Source organism: Leptodactylus fuscus, chromosome 3, assembly GCF_031893055.1.
Source record: "Leptodactylus fuscus isolate aLepFus1 chromosome 3, aLepFus1.hap2, whole genome shotgun sequence".
Lineage (NCBI taxonomy): Eukaryota > Metazoa > Chordata > Amphibia > Anura > Leptodactylidae > Leptodactylus > Leptodactylus fuscus.
The window spans coordinates 91,510,667-91,531,330 of NC_134267.1; the positions used below are offsets into that span (position 1 = coordinate 91,510,667).

Sequence of the window (20,664 nt, forward strand, 5' to 3'; positions counted from 1 at the left end):
AGGGATGGCGGTAAGCAGTGCACATGATTGCTCCTCCCCCTCCTCTTACTTCCTGTCAGAGGAAGAAATAATACCGCCCATAGTTGCACGGTCTGCCTCCATTGGAGGTATGACACAGATTTGGCCCTAATGCAGACATTTTATATTAGATTTTTTAAAGAAAAATTGTATACTGCTCCTGAGATCCAGCTGTTCAGGAAAGGGTTTTACAAACAATACAACAATAGTTTTGGTGAATAAAGTAATAAAAAATGGAAAAGTGTAATAAGCATACTTTAGTTAATTGTTTAACCCCCTACGGTTCTGGATGAATCCTTCTCATGGCTTGAGCAATGTGCATTACAGATCACTGGGATCAAGTGACACTATCACTTTAAATGGCTCTAACTCTGGAGTTGCGGAGGCTAGAGTCACAATCTTGGTATTATTTTAAATCCAAGAATCCCCTATAGATTTATACTTACAGTACAATATACTAGCAATTTTACTCTAAGAGGAACACTTGCAGGGGAAAGAGAAAATGATTTGATTATATTTCTGTCCCTGTCACTTCTGATGGATTTTAGTACATGTAACCATCCCCCATTATCAATCGGAAAGGATACTTTCCCTTTAACCCCATATATGCTGTCGTCAATTAAGTTATTTTACAGAGAAAAGGTGAAAATAGACCTTTTTGCCCCTGTTAATGAAACTAAAAAATAAATAAATAAATAAAACACACAATAGGTGACACCACATCCATATAAACCCCTAAAATATAATAAGTGTGCCATACATGATAAACACCATAAATCTTAAAATTCAGATGCCGGATTTGATGTTTTTTGTTCATATCACCTCTAAGTAAGTAATAAAAACTGATGAAAAAGTCTTATGGACTACAAAATACGAGGTCGTGTAAAGTTACATTGAAGTAAAATGTAGAAAAAAGCGGGAATACACAGAAGGATAAAAGGTCTTTGGTTTAATACTAAAATGTGATAGATCATTAAAGGGTTAAAATGCACATAAGCCACCAGGGTTATGTGTCAGTCAGAGCCAAAACATTCAAAATCTGCAATAAAAATTCACATTTTTCAGGAGGGTTTTTGTGATTTTATCTGCTGCAAAAATGCAGATTTTGCAGCATTTTTTTGAGCCAAAGCCAAGAATGGCTGCAACGTGAAATGGGAAATATATAGAAAATACAGTACTTCTAAATGCCGCTCAATCCACTCCCAGCTTTAGCTAAAAAAAATGCAGCAAAATCTGTAACAAAAAAGCTGCGTTTCCACAACATGAGCCTCAACCTTGATGTGACTGTTACGGTGTTACAATGCAGTACAAAAATAAAAAAAACTGCTAACCAGTTTCACAGCAAACAAAACTCTATACAATTCTTGATAAAAAGTAAGGATAGACGCTCAAGGGCCTAAAAAAGATAATTTACTGTAACAACATTATTACATTCTATTGACTACAGATATCATAGACGCCCATTAATACTCAAGGACAACTACACAAATCCAATACTGTAAAAGATAATCCTTGAGAGGACTACAGAATGTAAGTCTAACTGCACAGCGAAAAAAATAGGTTTGGGGTAAAATAGTGAAATAAATGAATGAATGACAATTTGCTAATCTTCCCAAACAATAAGACTTATGATTGATGCCATATTACACATACAGTAATATTGCTATGTAATTTAAATGGGATTCCTAACTACAGGTTGATAATGCAAAACTTTAACTTCAATGATTTATATACTAGTGTATCTCAATAAATTAAAATATCATCAAAAAGCTCTGGACTGTCGCTCAGTGGTCAAAGGTGTTGTTTTCAGATGAAAGTAGATTTTGCATTTCATTTGGAAATCAAGGTCTCAGAGTCTGGAGGAAGAGCGGAGAGGCTGCTGTACACAACCCAAGCTGCTTGAGGTCTAGTGTGAAGTTTCCACAATCAGTGATGGTTTGGGGAGTCATGTCATCTGCTGGTGTAGGTCCACTGTGTTTTATCAAGACCAAAGTCAGTGCAGCCGTCTACCAGGAAATTCTACAGAGCTTCATGCTTCCCTCTGCCAACAAGCTTTTTGGAGATGGATTTTCATTTTCCAACAGGACTTGCACCTGTCCACACTGCCGAAAGTAGCAATACCTGGTTTAATAACAGGTTGGCCAGAAAACTTGCCTGACCTTAACCTCATATAGAATCTATGGGGTATTGTCAAGAGGAAGATGAGAGACACCAGACCCAACAATGCATATAAGCTGAAGGCTACTATCATACAACCTGGGCTTCCATAACACCTCTGCAGTGCCACAGGCTGATCCCTCCATACCACATTGCCGCATTGATGCAGTCTTTCATGCAAAAGGAGCCCTGACCAAGTATTGAGGGCATTTACTGGACAGACTTTTCATTTGGCCAACATTACTGTGTTAAATAACTTTTTACAATTAGTCTTATATAATATTCTAATTTTATGAGATAATGATGGGTTTTCCATGTCTTGTCCGTGGTGAGCTCCATGCTGGAGAATAAGTCCCATCCCATGTATGAGACTGTGACAGCACTGGGTAGTATTGTCAGTGACAGACTGCTTCACCCCAAGTGTGAGAAGGAGCGTTAACCGAAGTTCTTCCTCCTAACCGCAGTCAGGCTGTATAATCAACATTAGGCTAAAGAGAGACCACTCCGCACAGAGAACTAAGTGATCCTGAAGTCTTTCTTTTTCTTCTTAGTTGCTATGACTCTAAATCATAGATTTGCTAAATAACTTTTTGATGATATTCTAATTTATTGAGATGTACTAGTACCTGGTTATAATACAATGCATATTCTGAGCCTATTTTGTCTACTGCAATTTGATTCACATTTTATTCACTGTGCACCTTACAATTGTAGACAATACAATTGCATATTTCAGTTGGGATTTTCTGGATTTCTTTTGTGCTACATTTTGAGCTACATTGTAACAATCACAACTATGTTGCATTTTACACATTGTGGTGCTTTGGTAAACACTAGATAACAAATAAGATTCAAACAACGCTACACCCATAAGGATGTCAAAATAATAACATTTTTTAGACATCAGAATCAAACAATGCTTGAAAGCTGTTGAGAATAAAGATGCCAAATAAAGATTGACAAACTTGTCAAATTCGTAATTTGACAATTATTTAATAGTTGCGATGAAACCTTTACTAGTAGTGTCATCAGCCAAGCCAAATTTAGCATCATTTATGGAAGATTTGTGGTGTAAGTGGTTCCTGAAATCTATGCCAACTGGAGTAGATTAGACTTAGGCTCACAGATCTGTGTCCCATAATGCATCTGATTTATGATGAGGTACTTCGTCATAAATCAGGCTTATTGCTTGGACACAGAATTAATCAAACAATTTGGCAGTCTTGATTAATTTCCCCCCTAACCCTCTGTATGCAGAGGTTGCATTCTAAAGATTTGATTAAAATAACATTTGCTGCAGAAATAGAATGGAGAGAGGCATATGATCACAGTGAATTTTCTGTCCTGACTACTTAAAATAATGGCTGAGCAAGGTCAATAACAGGGGTCATGGAGGCAAGGAATTAAGCTGATAAAAGTAGATAATAAATATGGCTTACTAATATCTAGTATGTACACTGATGAGATGCACTAAAACACAATGAAGTAAAGGAGACGGGTCCTCTTGAAACAGTTCTTTAATGAAAGGACACACATACAGTAGTCCACATCTCAACTTTCTTCATTCTAGTCACTATTTTATGTTTTTTTCAAACTGTAAAATTCAAATTAGTTGTTTTCACAATTAATTTAATGTAAAAAGTCCATCCTTACCTTAGCTCAAATTTTGTTTAGAATCACATCTCACATAAAATCAATTAAATACAGTATCATAACACGCTAGGAAAACTGACAGGCTACAGTTAACATCACAATCACTGGGCACACACGGACATATACAGGATCAAGACCTCATATTTAAAAATACAATGTTGTTTTGAAAAGCTGATCATCTCTTAATGCACCTACATTAACCAACAATAGGGTAAAAATGTTTTGAAATTTTGACTTTCAGGCTCTATATCTCACCATCTACTACAGCTTTGAAAGTGAGACTACCGTAATTTTATAGACAATCATCTCTTACATAAATTTGACTTGCAACTATTTAACATTTGATTAGTTAGGAAGATTCTTGTTAAGTACCTGCATTGTTACTGTTTTGCTCCTAGTGTTGAAAAAACCTTTCTTCTTGTATACTACAAATTACAACCTGTTCTCACAATCCCTAATAGGTCAGTGTGTTATTATTTTTATTCCCAAGCAAAAGGTCACTGTTTCAAATTGAGGATCAGACATGAAGAAGATTTCCCAAGAAAGAGTCTCTTGAAAATTTACAAACTGCATCATGAGAGTGCCAAGGCAGTTGGAAGAATATGAAATAAAGTCCATCTATTCAAAAGACAAGAGGTGGACATCCATGCAAAATATGTGCAGTCAACAAGTCACAAGTTGGTTCATCACAAGGTCTATCAGTTCTGGCACAACAAACGCGGCAGTGGAGGTACCTCATATGCTTTGTAATATTGAAATCACAGACATACATACAAGCACCATGCAAAGCGCATTATGCAAGTATGTAATGGTGGCCCAAAAAAGGTGAAAAAGGCTCAACTTCAATATGTCATAGGAAGCATTGCTCGAGTTTACAAGAAAGTACAAAAAGTAAACAGTAGAATATTGGAAACAGGTGATTTGGAGCAATGAGATGAAAGTCAATAGAATGGGCTCTGATGGATGCAAATTGATCTTGAAGAAACAATGGAATAGGGGCAAATGGATAGAGAAATTGATGGAATCTCTCAAATTTCTTGGAGTAAGACTGATAATATGTGGTTGTTTCATAGCTAGAGATGAGCGAACAGTGTTCTATCGAACAACATGTTCGATCGGATATCAGGCTGTTCGAGATGTTCGATTCCATACAGACACCACGTGGCAAACTCCCAAAAAATTTGATTCCCCTCCCACCTTCCCTGGCACTTTTTTTGCACCAATAACAGCGCAGGGGAGGTGGGACAGGAACTACGACAACGGGGGCATTGAAAAAAATCGGAAAAAGTCATTGGCTGCCGAAATCAGGTGACCTCCATTTTAGACGAATAGTGGATTTCAATAGGTCATAGGAGACTGTGAACTTTGTGACTATGAGACAGGGATAGCTGCACAGGCAGGGATAGCTAGGGATAACCTTTATTTATGTGGGAATGTTAATAGAAATAACTTTTTGGGGCTCTATCGGGTGTGTAATTGTGTTTTTTGTGAGATAAACTTTTTTCCCATAGGAATGCATTGAGCAGCATTGATTGGCCAAATGAGATACAGAAGACGTGCAGAGACTCAGCAGTGTTGAGCCAGTTCTGCTCAACTACACTGTGTGGCGGTTGGCCAATCAGCGCTGGCTCTGCCAGAGGAGGCGGAGTCTAAGGTCGGACCTGAATGGAGACTGGTGTGGAGCGATCTTAGACTCTGCCTCCTCCGGCAGAGCCAGCGCTGATTGGCCGAATTCTGAAGACTGGCCAATGCATTCCTATGGGAAAAAGTTAGCTTGCAAAAATCGCAAGCTGACAGGGAGTTCCATGTAATAAAGTGACTTATATGCCCCCAGACATGCTTCCCCTGCTGTCCCAGTGACATTTCAGGGTGTTGGTATCATTTCCTGGGGTGTCATAGTGGACTTGGTGACTCTCCTGAGACGGATTTGGGTTTCCCCCTTAACGAGTATATGTTCCCCATAGACTATAATGGGGTTTGAAACCCGTTCGAACAGTCGAACAGTGAGCGGCTGTTCGAATTGGATTTCGAACTTCGAACATTTGGGTGTTCGCTCATCTCTATTCATAGCCAAAGTCATTGGATAATTGACCAGGATTAATGGCCGTCTCAATGCTGAGCTATATGTAATTATCCTATATCCTATAAGATGAGTTACTTCATACACTACAGTACTATGGGTATGAAAAGTATAACATAGTAACAATGTAGTTACATGACAAGAATCTGTATAACTAATCATATGCTAAATAGTTGCATGTCAAATTTAGTCAAGATGGCTGTCTATAAAATGATGGTAGTGTCACAATCGAAGCTATAGTGGATGGTGAGATATGGATCCTGAAAGTCTAAAGTATAAATCATTGTTACCCTTTTGCTTGACAGTGTATCTGAAGATGCCAAGATAAAGGTAAGAACAAATTTTCACTATAAGTGCAGTACAAGCATTCATTGTACACATTAATCCACAAAATACATTCCAAACCACCCAAAATAAACCAACGACATAGAGAAAAAATATTTATCAATCAAGATGGGTCTTTATCATTTGTTTTCTCCAAACGTGTCCAAATCTCCTGGAATATTTGTACACATTTTCTCATAGTTTACCACTTCACGGACTTAAAGCTACAATATTAAATTTTTGGTTTGTCTGGCCAACAATAAAGAACTTCCAAAAAAGAAATTTCACAACTCCCCCAAAAAGTATAAAATAAGTTAAAGGTAAAACTTTTTATATAAGCCGTCATATAATATAACATCTGTTGTACTGCTTTTTTGTTTCCTACCTTGTGTTAAATATTAAAATATAGATATTATGATGTTTTAATTCACTGGTTACATATTACAGTACTGAATGTTTTCTTTGTTTTCTTTATAACCAACCAAAACTGAACATCCTCTCCTATGAAATGCTAGCATTTGATTTGATGGCTGTTGGATTTTCTTACATTTTCTACTGACATCTTAAAAGCATAAGAAGAAGTCTGCCATTTGTTGAGACTTCTTGAAAACATGGAAACGTATACTAAACCGCTGCTTAGAATCATATAATACTATTCAGAGGGTTATATTTAATACAGTAACAACTCACTTATACAATTTGATCAGCTTCCTGGTCTAGCCATATGTATAACACAACTAACATAAATCTGATATGCCGTATACATATATCAACAGGTTTAGGAAAAACATCTCATCAAGCGAAACCAAATTTGGCACCCTGTTGACTCCTGGGCCTGGATTTAATATAGTGTGAAGTAGTATAATACTCACTTAATGCATTAGTGGTTTCTCATCACAGAACAAGGTTAGAAGGGAAACATTCCAGCTGACATCTGTGTGTATCTGTGTCTCAGGATTTTAGATGGCTGTTATTTGCACAGACTATAAGACTATATTGTTAGAGTAATTGACTAATTTTAGTGAACAGTATAAAAGTAACAATGAAAAGCCACATTAGATAAAAAAGGTGGTGTTTACCGGTGCCCTTGATGGTGGGTACGAATGGATTAAACAGGTGATACTCACGGCACAGTTTACTTAGTGGATTTTTTTCCAGTCAAAAAACAACATGGAGGCACATTGTATTACTGCAAACAATATCAATACATTGGGTACTTTACAAATACTGACAGGAGTGGCATCTACTCTTCATTCCTTCCGCCAGCCCTCTGACCCTTTCCACTGTGGGGATCTGGGGCAACCTCCGGGACCTTGTTTTTTCTTTTCAAGTATTCTTTGGGAATCGCAGGGTACATTTCAGCTGTGAACACCAAAATTCGGACACTAATACAGCAGTTGAGATATTCAGACTAAAGTAGTTACCAGAAGGCTCACTTTGTGAATGGAGAAGCCTTTCGACATGTGACTGCGTATTGGAACCCTCAACTACCATAAGCTGATCTAAATGACAAAATGTATTCTTCTACAACCTGGTGGCCTCCTCTGAGACCTGCTACTGACTAGCTCACTAGTTTAAGGCTGGAATCACCTAGCAACAACTAAGCTTCTATAACCTTCTCGAAGCCTCAAAGCAAGAGCTACTCTCATTACACAGCAGAATAGGAGAGTGAGGAAAGTGCAAAAGCCAGTATACAACAAATTAAAAACAGTATAAGAAACTACAAACCATTGTAAAATATATTACAAATCAATAAAAAATTTTGTACTTTACTTTGGCCCAAAATGGCACTTTGTCTGGTCTATAAGACTCACCATGCCAACTGGCAGTCTTCACAAATAAAAAGAGGACCCCTTAATGCAAGATTGAAAAGGAGGAGAAAAGGCGTGACTGTCCTGTAAATCATCCTATGGGAACCAAACTAATGAACAAACCAAGCATTCTCCACCAAACTGTTACATAAACGTTTATAGAGAACCCAGAGATAAACTATCTCTCAGGTGAATGAAAACAGATGAAAGTTAATTTACAAGTGAGGTAACAGCAAAAACAGATTAGAAAGAAAGTTAGAAATTGAAAAAACAGAGTTAGAAACATAAAAACATTGCCCCAGAAGTTCTCTTGAGAGATAGAAAAAAATCTGGCTTACACCCCAAAAACAGGGGTTCTTGAGCCAAATTTCTGACAACCAGCCATCAGAACATCCTCTTACAATTAACATCACTCTCATAGGAAAATAAGAAAAATTATATATGTAATGTATAGTTAATTCAAAGAAACAACATGTGGTCTAAACAATTGAAACAGGCAGCGCTTAGCTAATATTTTGATTAAATGATCCAAATACAAGTCTTAACCCAAGGTTTCTGGACTTGGTAGGTTCTAAGTAACCAGATCGTTGGCGAACATTCATGAAATGTACATGGTAATGAGGCCATATGTGAAAAAGTCAGAAAAAAAGTATAAGTTATAAGCTGCAATAGGGGCCACACGGTGGCTCAGTGGTTAGCACTGCAGCCTTGCAGCACTGGAGTCCTGGTGTTCAAATCCTGCCAAGGGCATAAAACCATCTGATAGGAGTTTGTATGTTCTCCCCGTGTTTGCATGGATTTCCATGCCATATTCCAAAGACATACTGATAGGGAAAAATGTACATTGTGAGCTCTATGTGGGGCTCACAATCTACATAAAAAAAAAATAAAAGCTGCAATTCAATATCTCATTAATTTATTGCTAGTAAAGACTATGATAATTATTTGTCTTTATGAACCTAAAGTCTATTGGTCATGGACATACAGAAATGAGTCTTTGTTGGTGGAAGTAGCTCATTACCCAGTGAGTCATGTGGAAACGTATATTACTTCCCAATAACAATAAATGACGATCCACATTGCATCTACCTTGGTAACATAATAATAAAACAAGATTCTAAACAGATTAAAATCCAATCGTATTAATGAACTATAGGTTATTGCTTTGCATCTCTCCGTTAAAATCATACTGAGCAATAGGTTCCTTGCTTCATGTTGCCTGTAAAATGCAAGTGATTTCTAATATGTTTCACCCTCGTTCAGTATTCTTGCATTATGCCTGTTGTTTATGCCCCATATGTGTTTCCCCACTGTTGCCCCTATGTGTTGCCCATGATTCTCTGTTACCCATGTGTTCCCTGCTTTTATACATAGTCACAAGGACACTTAGTTTCATAGCTGTGAGTTTGCATGAGATGGGTCAGAGAAAGCCCCACAGAGCCTGGTGCTGACTTTCTGGTAGATTTAATGATACTCAGTGGTATGCCACTGTAGATATACTGTAGATATTGTAGGCAATGCTGTGCGAGATACATCCTAAATGAAGAGAATCTGGTGCCAGAAGACAAGTTTGACTTTGTGTGTTGTCCCAGAGGGATCTTCTGTGAGAGACTGCAAAGCAGCAAACCTATATACAGCTGCCAATTGAATGTTAGTGGGCTGCAGGGAAGAGGATTGACAGATTCTAAGAGTTGCTGCTTGAAAGAACACCTGCCTAGAAAAAGACTGGCCAGAGTACAAAAGTGGCTAACTGCAAGTGACTTCTGACCTGAGGTAAGTAAGAGGCCCAGTGAAGCAAAACAGTAACTGTATTAGTTCTACTACTTTTCCTCCTGAGCTATAAGTGCCAAGTTGTAAACAAGACAAAGGGAGTGTGACCTTCTTATTGGTAAGGACTACTTTTGATCTACAGAAACTATTGTTTTGCTGCTATTGCCATTTAAAGTGATCAAATCTTAAGTAGGCAGTACCCAACAGGACGTAGACTAAAAGTGTGTTTTCCACCCTGTGACTTGGAATTGTGGTGTTACACTCTGTAAAATACTGTATACTCTATGAGAGATATACATTGCACTCTTGCAACCAAGAGTAGTTGGAAACTGTGAAAGATAGTGGCATAGCAGCCATATGGTTGACAGAAGTACAGAAGTAACTGGTGCAACTCCATGAACTGCACATAGGTGAGGTGGAATGTGGCAGTGAGTAGCCTGAGATCCACAGTGTCATAGTAGATAAAAGCTAGCAGTCACTTTGATACAACTTCTGTTTGTGGGAACCCAGGCATGCAGTAAGACTCCCTAATCCTAATTTAAAGACTGCTCAACAAAGTTATACCACAGTTAAAGGGAGTCTATCATTGGCCCAAGCTACGTGCTGTAGATGCTGTTAGCAGAATAAAAAAAAACATATCTTTCTTATGTTTTAGAGCTCCATAGATAGGGAGAAGAACTTTTATTCTTTATTGAAATGGGGATCTTGGAGCACAGAGGGAGTTTTCTTCTATTACTGAGCACTGCTGCATCATCACGAAACACCCCTATCCTGCATTCAGCTCATCTTTCTGGGCAGTGTGATTTGATCCTTCCAGTGTTAGTTGATCCTCATACTGCCCAGGGGGAGGAGATGAATGCAGGATGGGTGTGTTTAGTGATGATGCAGCAGTGCTCAGTAATAGAAGAAAACTTCCCCTGTGCTCCAAGATCCTCATTTGAATAAAGAATAAAAGTGCTTTTTCTCCCCATCCCTGGGGTTCTGAAACATAAGAAAGGTATGGTTTCTATTCTGCTAACAGCATCTACAGCACTATGGGAGTGGTTTAAAGTATCTGAGGGCAGTGTTAGACTCCCTTTAAGTAAAAACTTTTAGTTCAACTACAAAGATCTGCATCATATTTTGAAACTAACCCTTACAAATTGCTGTAGACATCATTTTTTGTAAAACAACATAACCTTATGATTTATCTAACCCCACAAACTCTATGCATGGCATCCATAAAATATATATGAGGTATTGGGGCATAGATATAGGGGATACACTATCCCACGGCTCCATAAAATAAAACATTATTAGTTTTGCCTTTGCATATTTTTGTTGGATGGGAATAATGTCTTTCTTCCCTTTCTTCCAAGCTTTCAAGCATCCAGTGTTCATCACACATATATTAATTTGTCCAAATCTAACACAATTACAATTTACAAATCTTTATGACTATATCTAAATTATCCATATAAAAATAAAATATGTTATAATGATTAGCAAATACAAAGTGAGCAGACTGCTGACCCTATTACATTCCTGTTGCCCTAGAGAGAACTTGACGTCATTTCTGACAAATCTGAGCCTGGTGGCATCCATCCATCTAAGCAAAGTGTCTGACACCTGAATCTGACAGATGGCAGCATTAAATACATGTACCAAAAACTGTGCCAAAATTGTACAAAGCATGTTAGAGCCATAAAGGTAATGCATTACTACATACTATATCTATATTCCATATTCATGGCAACTTTTGCAACATTCTTTAAGCATAATCTCATATTTTGACTGCAATTATCTTTACATATCGGAAAATAATAAGGGCTAATGGTAACATTTTCCATCTAAAGAATAACTGTATGAACCTCAAAACATAACTATAATAATATATTTGGCCTACATAACAAGAGTGATTATTACATACAGTATGTAACAAAGTTTACATTTAATGTCTGGTGCACAGTGAATTGTTTGCAGAACAACCATTGAACAGTGTAACAAGATTTTAGTTAATGTAAAAAAATAAAAAAAGATAATAATTTTTACTATTGATGTACATTACGTATATAGTCATCTCTTTTTGTCAATTTTATGCACTCCAAAAATACTGGAAGCCATCAATACACTGCTGATAATGGGTTTCTTACTTTTATGATGTATCAGATTGGTTCATTGACAACTCAGCTGGGCTTGCAGTCTTTTAATGTTTTTAAATGTTAATTATTTTTATCATTTTTCTTTTGGTTAGGACCATATGGCAGGTAATTTCCAGATCATAGGCTTGAGAAGTCTTCAGATATTAATGCTTGGCCATTCAAGTCTTTGTAAGTGATCCACACTTAATTTGAACACCTTGGAAAATGCTAAAACTCGCAAGGACGTGACATGAACACAATTTCACCTCATATTGTAAACTGTTGATGTGTCTTTGTGAATTATCACATACTTTAGTCAATCAAACTTGCAAACTATATGAATTTGCAATGGATCAAGAGCCTGACTGTTCAAATATATATATATATATATATATATATATATATATATAGTTTCAGATTGTGGGATGAGGATTGAAATTTATGGGAACTGATGTATTGTCTAAATCAAGTTTTTACATTAATCATATTTTTTAAGAATTTTTGGTGATGCTATTAATTTTCCAGGATATTTTTTTACATTTCAAAAAAAAATCCCTAAAATCTTGCCACTAAGCCCAAAATAGTTTGTGACTTCCTGTCTCCTGGAGGCGGACCATGGACTATATACAGCTGTGATCATCAGTGTGCTCAAAAGTGAGAGGGCTGTTGCAAAGGAATTCCCTATACAAAACAGTTGGAGTCATCATATTATGTATTCGATTGGCTTGTTAGAACTGTGACGTTTTTAGGAATTTTTTTCAAAATATAAATGGGACATTGTTTAAAACCTCATCATAAATTCCTAAATGGCGACATATTCCATTTACCTTCAGTAGTTCTTTTATATATGTGACTAAAATAAAGTACAAACTACAAAACAAAATAATGAAACATGTTATACATAAATTAGATTTTATATTATTATATGTGGCCTCAAAGATAGGGCCTCTTTTTAAAGTCTTTGATCAAAAGTCAACCAGGTTTGTGATTTAGTGAAATGGTCTTTTATCTACTTTAGTAGATCCCCTGTCAGATTACTTTATTGACCATTGAACAATTCTTGTACCGATAATTTCCTATTTTAAGTTTGTTTTAAATTTTTGAATATTTTCTGCCAATTGCTTGAACTTATGATCAATGATTTCTAAGTATGCAATAGAACAGTAAAATGGAGCACAAATGTTGATGGGAAAACATCTGAAAACTACTATTATATGCTTTGTTCTTAAGCAGGCCTTTAGGCACTAAATCTCAAATTAGTTTTATCCTTTGCGCAATAAACTTGAAGCTGGGGTGGTAATGTGACAGTCCACCTATAAATGATACTTCACAGTTTTTTAAAGAGAAATTTTATATATGTCACTGTAATTGATGTTTTCAATTGGATGGCTATTAAAATATGATGGAAAATAGTGAAAATTGTTTGAGATGACCACCCACATACACATTCAAAATTGACTTTCTGGGGGGAGTGAGGGTCTTCTCAAAGAAGATGATTGTTAAATCTGAAGGATAGTAAAATCTCCTCTACCATGTAGGAAATCACCTGTGTTAGGCCTCTTTCACACAACTATGGTCAGTGTATGGGTCAGTGAAAAGGGCTCGGATACCAATCAGACAGATATAGGGCCCGCTCCATATTTTGTGACTTTTCACTACAGCACAAACACAGCCACAAAAACTATGGGTGTATGTATGGGCATGTAGAAATACATGTGTCCGTACCTTGATCCACAATTGGGTCTGCAATTGAATAGTACAGTTGTGTGAAGGAGGCCTTATAATGGCACGTGCCAGATAGGGAAACCTATTACAGGTTATTCATTGGCGTCAGGAGCCTAACTTACCTGTTTGTCCACAGTCTAACACTAGCCTATAATATTACTGTTTCCTTCTGCTTCAGATGAGACTCATCTGCACTTATAATAAATTCCCTTCTTATCTTTTCTGATAATGCTTAGGATCATTCTCTAAAGTCATATAATTGTAATTATAACAATACATTGCAACCATATGGGGGTTATGTCTGAGTGACTACCAATTTGCTCATGGCTGGCAGCGAAGTTATGGTTATCACTGAAGTATAAAATATTGATACTATTTAATATATTGTTTATTGGACATTACACAGACATAACTATGGGAGTACCAGGCATAGTAGTTGCTATAGGTCTGAATCTGAAATGTAGCTAGAGATAACTATAGATGACGATATCTATAGATGACGTAACCCAAGAAGGAAAATGAGTGTAGATTTACAAGGAAGGTAGGAAACAACATAATGGACAGCGTAGAGATTAATAATAAATCATTCATGTTCTGATGACTTGAGGTTCCATTCTAGATATGGCTATGGAAGTTTCAAATATTAAGGATCATTAGATGAAAACAAAATGGTGGATAGGGAAGGTAGTGCTGTACAGGTATACCCGCTAAGTATATTGTACCACTAGAAAAGTCCATATTCTGTATATACCTACATACTGCAGACAATGAAAACATAAACAATCTATATCACTCACTGGTAACAAATATGCTCTGATATCACAGTAGCCTAATCTTAACACTGCTTTCAATGCATGCCTGGATTGCCACATGTGAAATGCTCACAAGAAGGGCTTGTGTCATATTACTCACCCAAACATATAGAGAGAAAGAAAGAGAGAGAGAGAGAGAGAGAGAGAGAGAGTAAAAAACAAGATTATCTATCTGACTTATAGAGTTGAAATTAATATATAATTTGTGAGTTACACATTTTTAGAAGCATCTTATGTTGCATCCTATTATTATTACACTCATGTGACATTATCATGTAGAAACCACCAGAACAAGAATATGCAGTGTCATTCTACTGTCATTTTACTATTCCAATTACATTGTACTTACATTCATTTTTCCTGCATTTACATCCAACATGCTAAATCATAGCATAGTTATATGACTAAGGCACAAGTCCAGCTCTTGCTATGCATTGTACGGGCACAAATGTTAATATTTTTGTTACATGTAAACGATCTGCACAATACACTTCACGTCACTTATAAAGCGTTCACATAGGTGTATAGCAGTTTACACAAGTCTCAGAAGCAAGTGAGTAGGGCTGCCATAGATCGACTGCATGGACGTAAAAGCAAATAACAGATTTTGTGGGGGGACCTTTTTCTTCGTCTTGCACCATTTATAAGTATATAGCTTGTGTTAAAAGACAGATGCTTGGCAAGGAACATACATATATTTATCAACAGTCTCTGCATGCAAAAACATATTTCTGCAATATATTAGCGTGGGACCATAACAATTATGCTCAGTATGATAGAGTTATGGCTGTGAATTATATAAAGACTAGTTGTCACTCATGTTGTGACTCAAAGAATTTTTTGGACAAAAAGTTTCTAATGGCGTTAGAGATATTACAGATATACTATCCCTTAGCCTGTATCTATCTATCTATCTATCTATCTATCTATCTATCTATCTAGCTATCTATCTATGATCTATCTATCTATCTATCTATCTATCTATCCATATATAATTTGTATCTATTTATGATAAAATACACACATTGTTCAAAAACATCTTTTTCAATGACACAACTAATGCTAATATTAATTCAATGTATTACAAATCTGCGTGTTCAGGACTTAGTTTATACTGCATAGCTGATTTTGATATTTGACACTTACTAAGGCCTGACATATAATATGTCGTTTTATAAAGAACAGCAGGTAAATCTGTTGAGTGACATATTCTACATTGACTTCTTACATTATTCTTCAAACATTTTTTATATGCCACATCTGTGAAATCTAGTTCCAAAGTCATAATCTTCAGTCTATACAAGACCATGGCTTACAGTGTACTGACAATAATGTTCAATTACACTGCACCATACACAGTGGGGGAAGATAAATGGTAAACTACTGGACAATGCCCAAATCTAGTTTCATATATAGTGTGCACAAACGGAAGTGAATGATACATAAATTCTCTTCAACTTTATGAACTATATTTAAACAGAGAAGCAACAACATAGCAGTCTTTAAATATTAATAAAGCTATACATGATCCTCTGCAAAGCCAAATAATGCCCAATTTATGATAAAAAATACCAAATTTCTAAATAGAAAATAGACTCTCTGTCTATAAAAGCAAATTAACGTGCGATTTACAGAAAAGTATGCGCCAATCAAAATACGGAGTTGTCCACAAATAGTATCAGAGTATGTTCACCTACATTAATAATGTTTATTTTTCATAAGCTCTTTTCCTTTGCACTTCAACAGTAGTAAAATATTTTACTTCATCGGCAAAACCGTGCCACGAAATCTCTGGGGCAACAGGGCCATGCCAATGCTGAAAGGTTTCAAATATCAAACTATGCTATTCTGTCAGGGTCTCTGCGATCAATTAGCACATTTCAATGACATGAAAGGTTACAGTCAGGCTCATTTATATCACATCCCTTGTGACAAAATGTGGTTTCAAGAGTGCACCGAGTCCTGAGAACCAATGCAGTGGAATAGAATTGTCTCTACCAAACTTCCAAAATGATAATCTTCTTTTATTTAGTTTTACACTCTTTTCACATTCAGAAACCATAATATAAGAAGAGCAGGGACCTCAACCAAGTGCCCTTTACAGCTTGTATTGATGGAAGGGGGTAATTATTTAGTCTATGAGCCTGTTCATCAGTGTTTTCTTAAAGCTACAGGATGAGATTTTGTTTCACTGAGAATGGAAAAAAATAACAAACTTATTATATGTAAATATAAAAAGAAGAGGTTCGAAAGGGCAATAAATCTGCTTAGTTCTACATTATCGAATTGCAATAAGATGCTATGCAACAGCAAATAACTACCATAGAGATAGCACTATAAAATAAACAGTATACTGAACCACAGTGGCTATTAATACAATAAAGTAAAATATGGAACAGTTATTGATATAAGAAGAGTCTGGAAATGTTTAGGCCTTTGGTACAGCATAATAAATACACTTGCTTCATAATATTAATAACTGTACAATGGCGTAAAAGAAAAGCAGTAAAGGCGAGGAAACAACAGTGGAAAGAGTCAAACAAATATATATATATATATATATATATATATATATATATATATATATATATATATATGTTTTGTACATGATATAATTTAAAATGCGAAGATCAGGCCACAAAGAGTGTGTAAATCATTAGTGCTATATCTGTAACATACATTTAGAAGCGCTAAAAAGCGCTAACTTTAAAATCTCTATAAATTCACTTAAAAAGACATTTCTAGGCAACAGCATGTTTTAATCTAGACATGAAATGGCCTCACAAAAACAATTATAGAAGCAGCTAGAACCTCACTTATTCTGCTTCATTGGGAAATCCTCCCTGTTTAGTTCTTCATGTTGCAATCTGAAATATTTACAACCAGACAGTGCCTAATTTTAGTTTTTAAGTGCTTTACCAGTTCTATGAAATACGATCAGCAGCTGCAACATAGAAGTATGCTGAATGCATCACAGCTATTCAGGCATCATGCAGAATGAGACAATCTCTCTCTGACGAACAGGCCATTCTGATCCCCAACATGAACCTTCAACATTTACTGACATTTGCACTTTATAGCTTCATTTCAATAAGGTGTTTAGAATGCAAAATATTTGACAGATTTCATTAGTACAGTGATCTGGAATTACTGCCACTATAAAAATAAATAACAATAGTAACCAGAATATGCATAAAGTTACTAACAATAATCATTTCCACCTTTTGTAATAATAATAATAATAATAATAATAGTTTATAGGTATAATTATAGATTATAGATATAATAATAGTTTTCTAACAGTAGAAAAATATCCTGCTAATATTAATTCTATTTGAACATTTATCATATAGAGCACATATTCAATGCTATATAAAAATATAAAAAAGTAAGGATGGATTAAGAATTGAATAGAATACATAATGTATGTACATGTGTGTAAAATGACGTTAAAAGACCACATAGTTTTAAACTGTACATATTGCTAACAAATAGGGTTATATAAACTATATTGATTAAAGTAAAGCAATATATTAATATAACAAAGAGTATTAAAGAAAACACTATAGCTTAGTTATGGCATACTATTTGCGGAAATCATAATTTTGCAATTAAAATAATTGCAATAATTAATTTTTCTCATAAACACACGCAAACACACACACACACAAACATATATATATATATATATATATATATATATATATATATATATATATATGATATATTAACCTAATGTAGCTGCTCACTGTCATCAATCATCAATGTGTTTCCTGCTACTTTTCAAAGGTCACACTTCTGTCTGTGGTTCTGTCCATGGCGGTTTGGAGAACTCTGTATCTAAGTTATCACACTCTGTTTATATACAGTGTAATTATATTAATAATATTTATGCTGTATGTTTTATTTTTATTTTGTATTATTATAAATAATATTATTGTCAATATTATTGTTAGAATTATATGTGCTGTATCTAAATATGGAAAACCCATTCCAAACCATTTTGACAGATATGGTTTTAAATAATGAAGGAAATAATGTACCCAGAAAATCTTGCCTAAAATTCTCTATTTGTATATTCTCAATAATGACATACAGTAGTGTTTATCTTATAGGTGAAAGTACAATGATGTGAACAAGGAGAAGTGTTAAGTGTTTAGGGCCGATGTGTGAAACTCAAGCTAAAGCATTTTTCCTGGGGTATCAGGTTTTCGAAGTGTTGAGAAAGACGGCTAGATCGGCAAACATATGGCCAAGAGCCCATTTGGTTTCAAAACAGAGAATCTTGTTGCCTTCACACTGATCAAATGCAAACACATACACACAGGCTCCACGTGGAACTGTCTCCATACCAAAACACAAGACCCAGCAGCATTGCATGGTGTCTCTATCAAGGAGGAGGATATATCAGACATATGGGAAAGAATCCATTAAACATTACAAAAAAAATTACATACACACACGTAGATAAGTATATATAAATAAATATATTTATATATATTTAATAATTGTAATTGCACCAAATTAAGCAATACATATATATATATATATATATATATATATATATATATATATCTTAAAAATTATTTATATGCACCTCTGTTAGTGACAAAGTTCATCAAATATATTTGAACCAAAACTAAAACTACACCCGTATAAAATTAAATGTATAAAGTATAAGTTCCATTAAATGATGTTAATCATATAGTGCTGTAGTAATATCCTAGACACCAAACACTGATAAAGCAGTATGGTAAAAAGCGGAGTGTTCCAACACTGTGATTAAAAAAAAAGGAGCATAGTAGGTAGAGATGACCACAAACAAACAGGACACCTCCCCCTAAAAGTTCCCTTCTTGACATTAGGAGTCTTCTTCCCAGACTTCTCTCACTGATTGATTCCTTAACCCACATACCACCCATAACTGATGATCTGATTGCAACCACCACATTTTCAGGTTTTCTTCTGTTGGAAAGGAACTAGGGTGAGATAGAATAACTCACCTTCTGTTACAATCCTGCTACCTTATCCTTGCTCCTCCTGACAGTTACTGGAGGTGGCTCCTTGAAGATCAAGTCACCACTACCAAGAGTGACTGTCCCCTACAGAAAAGTTTCAGATCACATAAGCAGTCAGAAGAGCAGCAGCTCCAATGCTCCTTCAGCAGCCCTTATGTACTCACTTCAAGAAGAATGCACAACATAAAGTAATCAGAAGGAGAGAGACAAGTCAAGGGTCTGGGCAGTGAGAATCCAAGTGAAATGCTGCTCAGCACAGAGGTGTTTCTGCTGGTGTTGAAGACTTTGAGCTCATGTTGGTCGGTAGAGAAGAGAGCTGCCCGTTGTCATTGGCTCCTTCTCTGTGTGTAGCATGTGTTTAAGTAGAGTAGTTCCTTCTGGTCAGCTCCACTCTGGTGTTTTTTCTTCCCACACAAGAGTCTGAGTGCAGCACACGGAGTACAAGTCCTCAGGAATTCTCTCACCCTCCTTCCCCCTTTCTGCTTCTCTTTCTACTGATAGTCTCTCACATTACCAGCCTGTGACAGTGCACAGCTCTCTGCCCTGCGATTTACACTGCTATATACTCTCCTGTGCTCACATCTGCAATCGTGTGATACCAAAAAAATCATCTTTTCTACATACGTTATGGTAGAGCTTTTACCTCTCTTTCTTCTCCACTAGATGCCAGTGCGTAAATGGAAATAAAATTCAGGCTAAAGTAAAATTCTGCAATACTATTCTTACAGAAATACCTTATTGTGCAACGTGTTGTAAAAGTTTAAACAATCACATAAAACTGTTACAAATGAATTGCTTGTAATGAAACCTATAACTCTTAAATGTGGCCTTTCATAGATGTAATGCTTATGCAACCAAGCGCAAACAAACACTGACAACTACAGAAAACACAACACAATACTCAATGTAGATAATAGTCAATGTGGTGTCCAATAATTGAAATTCAAAGTAAATATACATTGTCAATATATAAGTTGCATTTATTGTTTGTATTTTTTAATAATCTACCAATGTACTAAATGACAAATTAGCAACAGAAAGCAATGGGATACTATGGAAGGGAGAGTGTTTAGGTTCTACATCTCTTCTGCAACTGCTGAACTTGCCTGCTTGGCTGAAGTTGTGACCAACTGTCTCAGATGAATCTTTATATAGAGCCAAGACTCATGTGACCGG

General features: G+C 35.8%; 1 protein-coding gene across 6 annotated transcripts in view; it reads right to left on the bottom strand.

The window, feature by feature from the left end:
• EYA4 (EYA transcriptional coactivator and phosphatase 4) overlaps window positions 1-20,055 on the bottom strand; it is a 195,689-nt gene extending 175,634 nt beyond the window's left edge. For 5 of the 6 annotated variants that reach the window (XM_075267943.1, XM_075267942.1, XM_075267940.1 and 2 more), the window contains exon 1: window positions 19,474-20,055. The gene's annotated coding sequence lies outside the window, so the exon portion shown is untranslated. The remainder of the gene's footprint in view (window positions 1-19,473) is intronic. The other variant, XM_075267939.1, reaches the window with a different exon arrangement.
• Window positions 20,056-20,664: the final 609 nt, after the last annotated feature.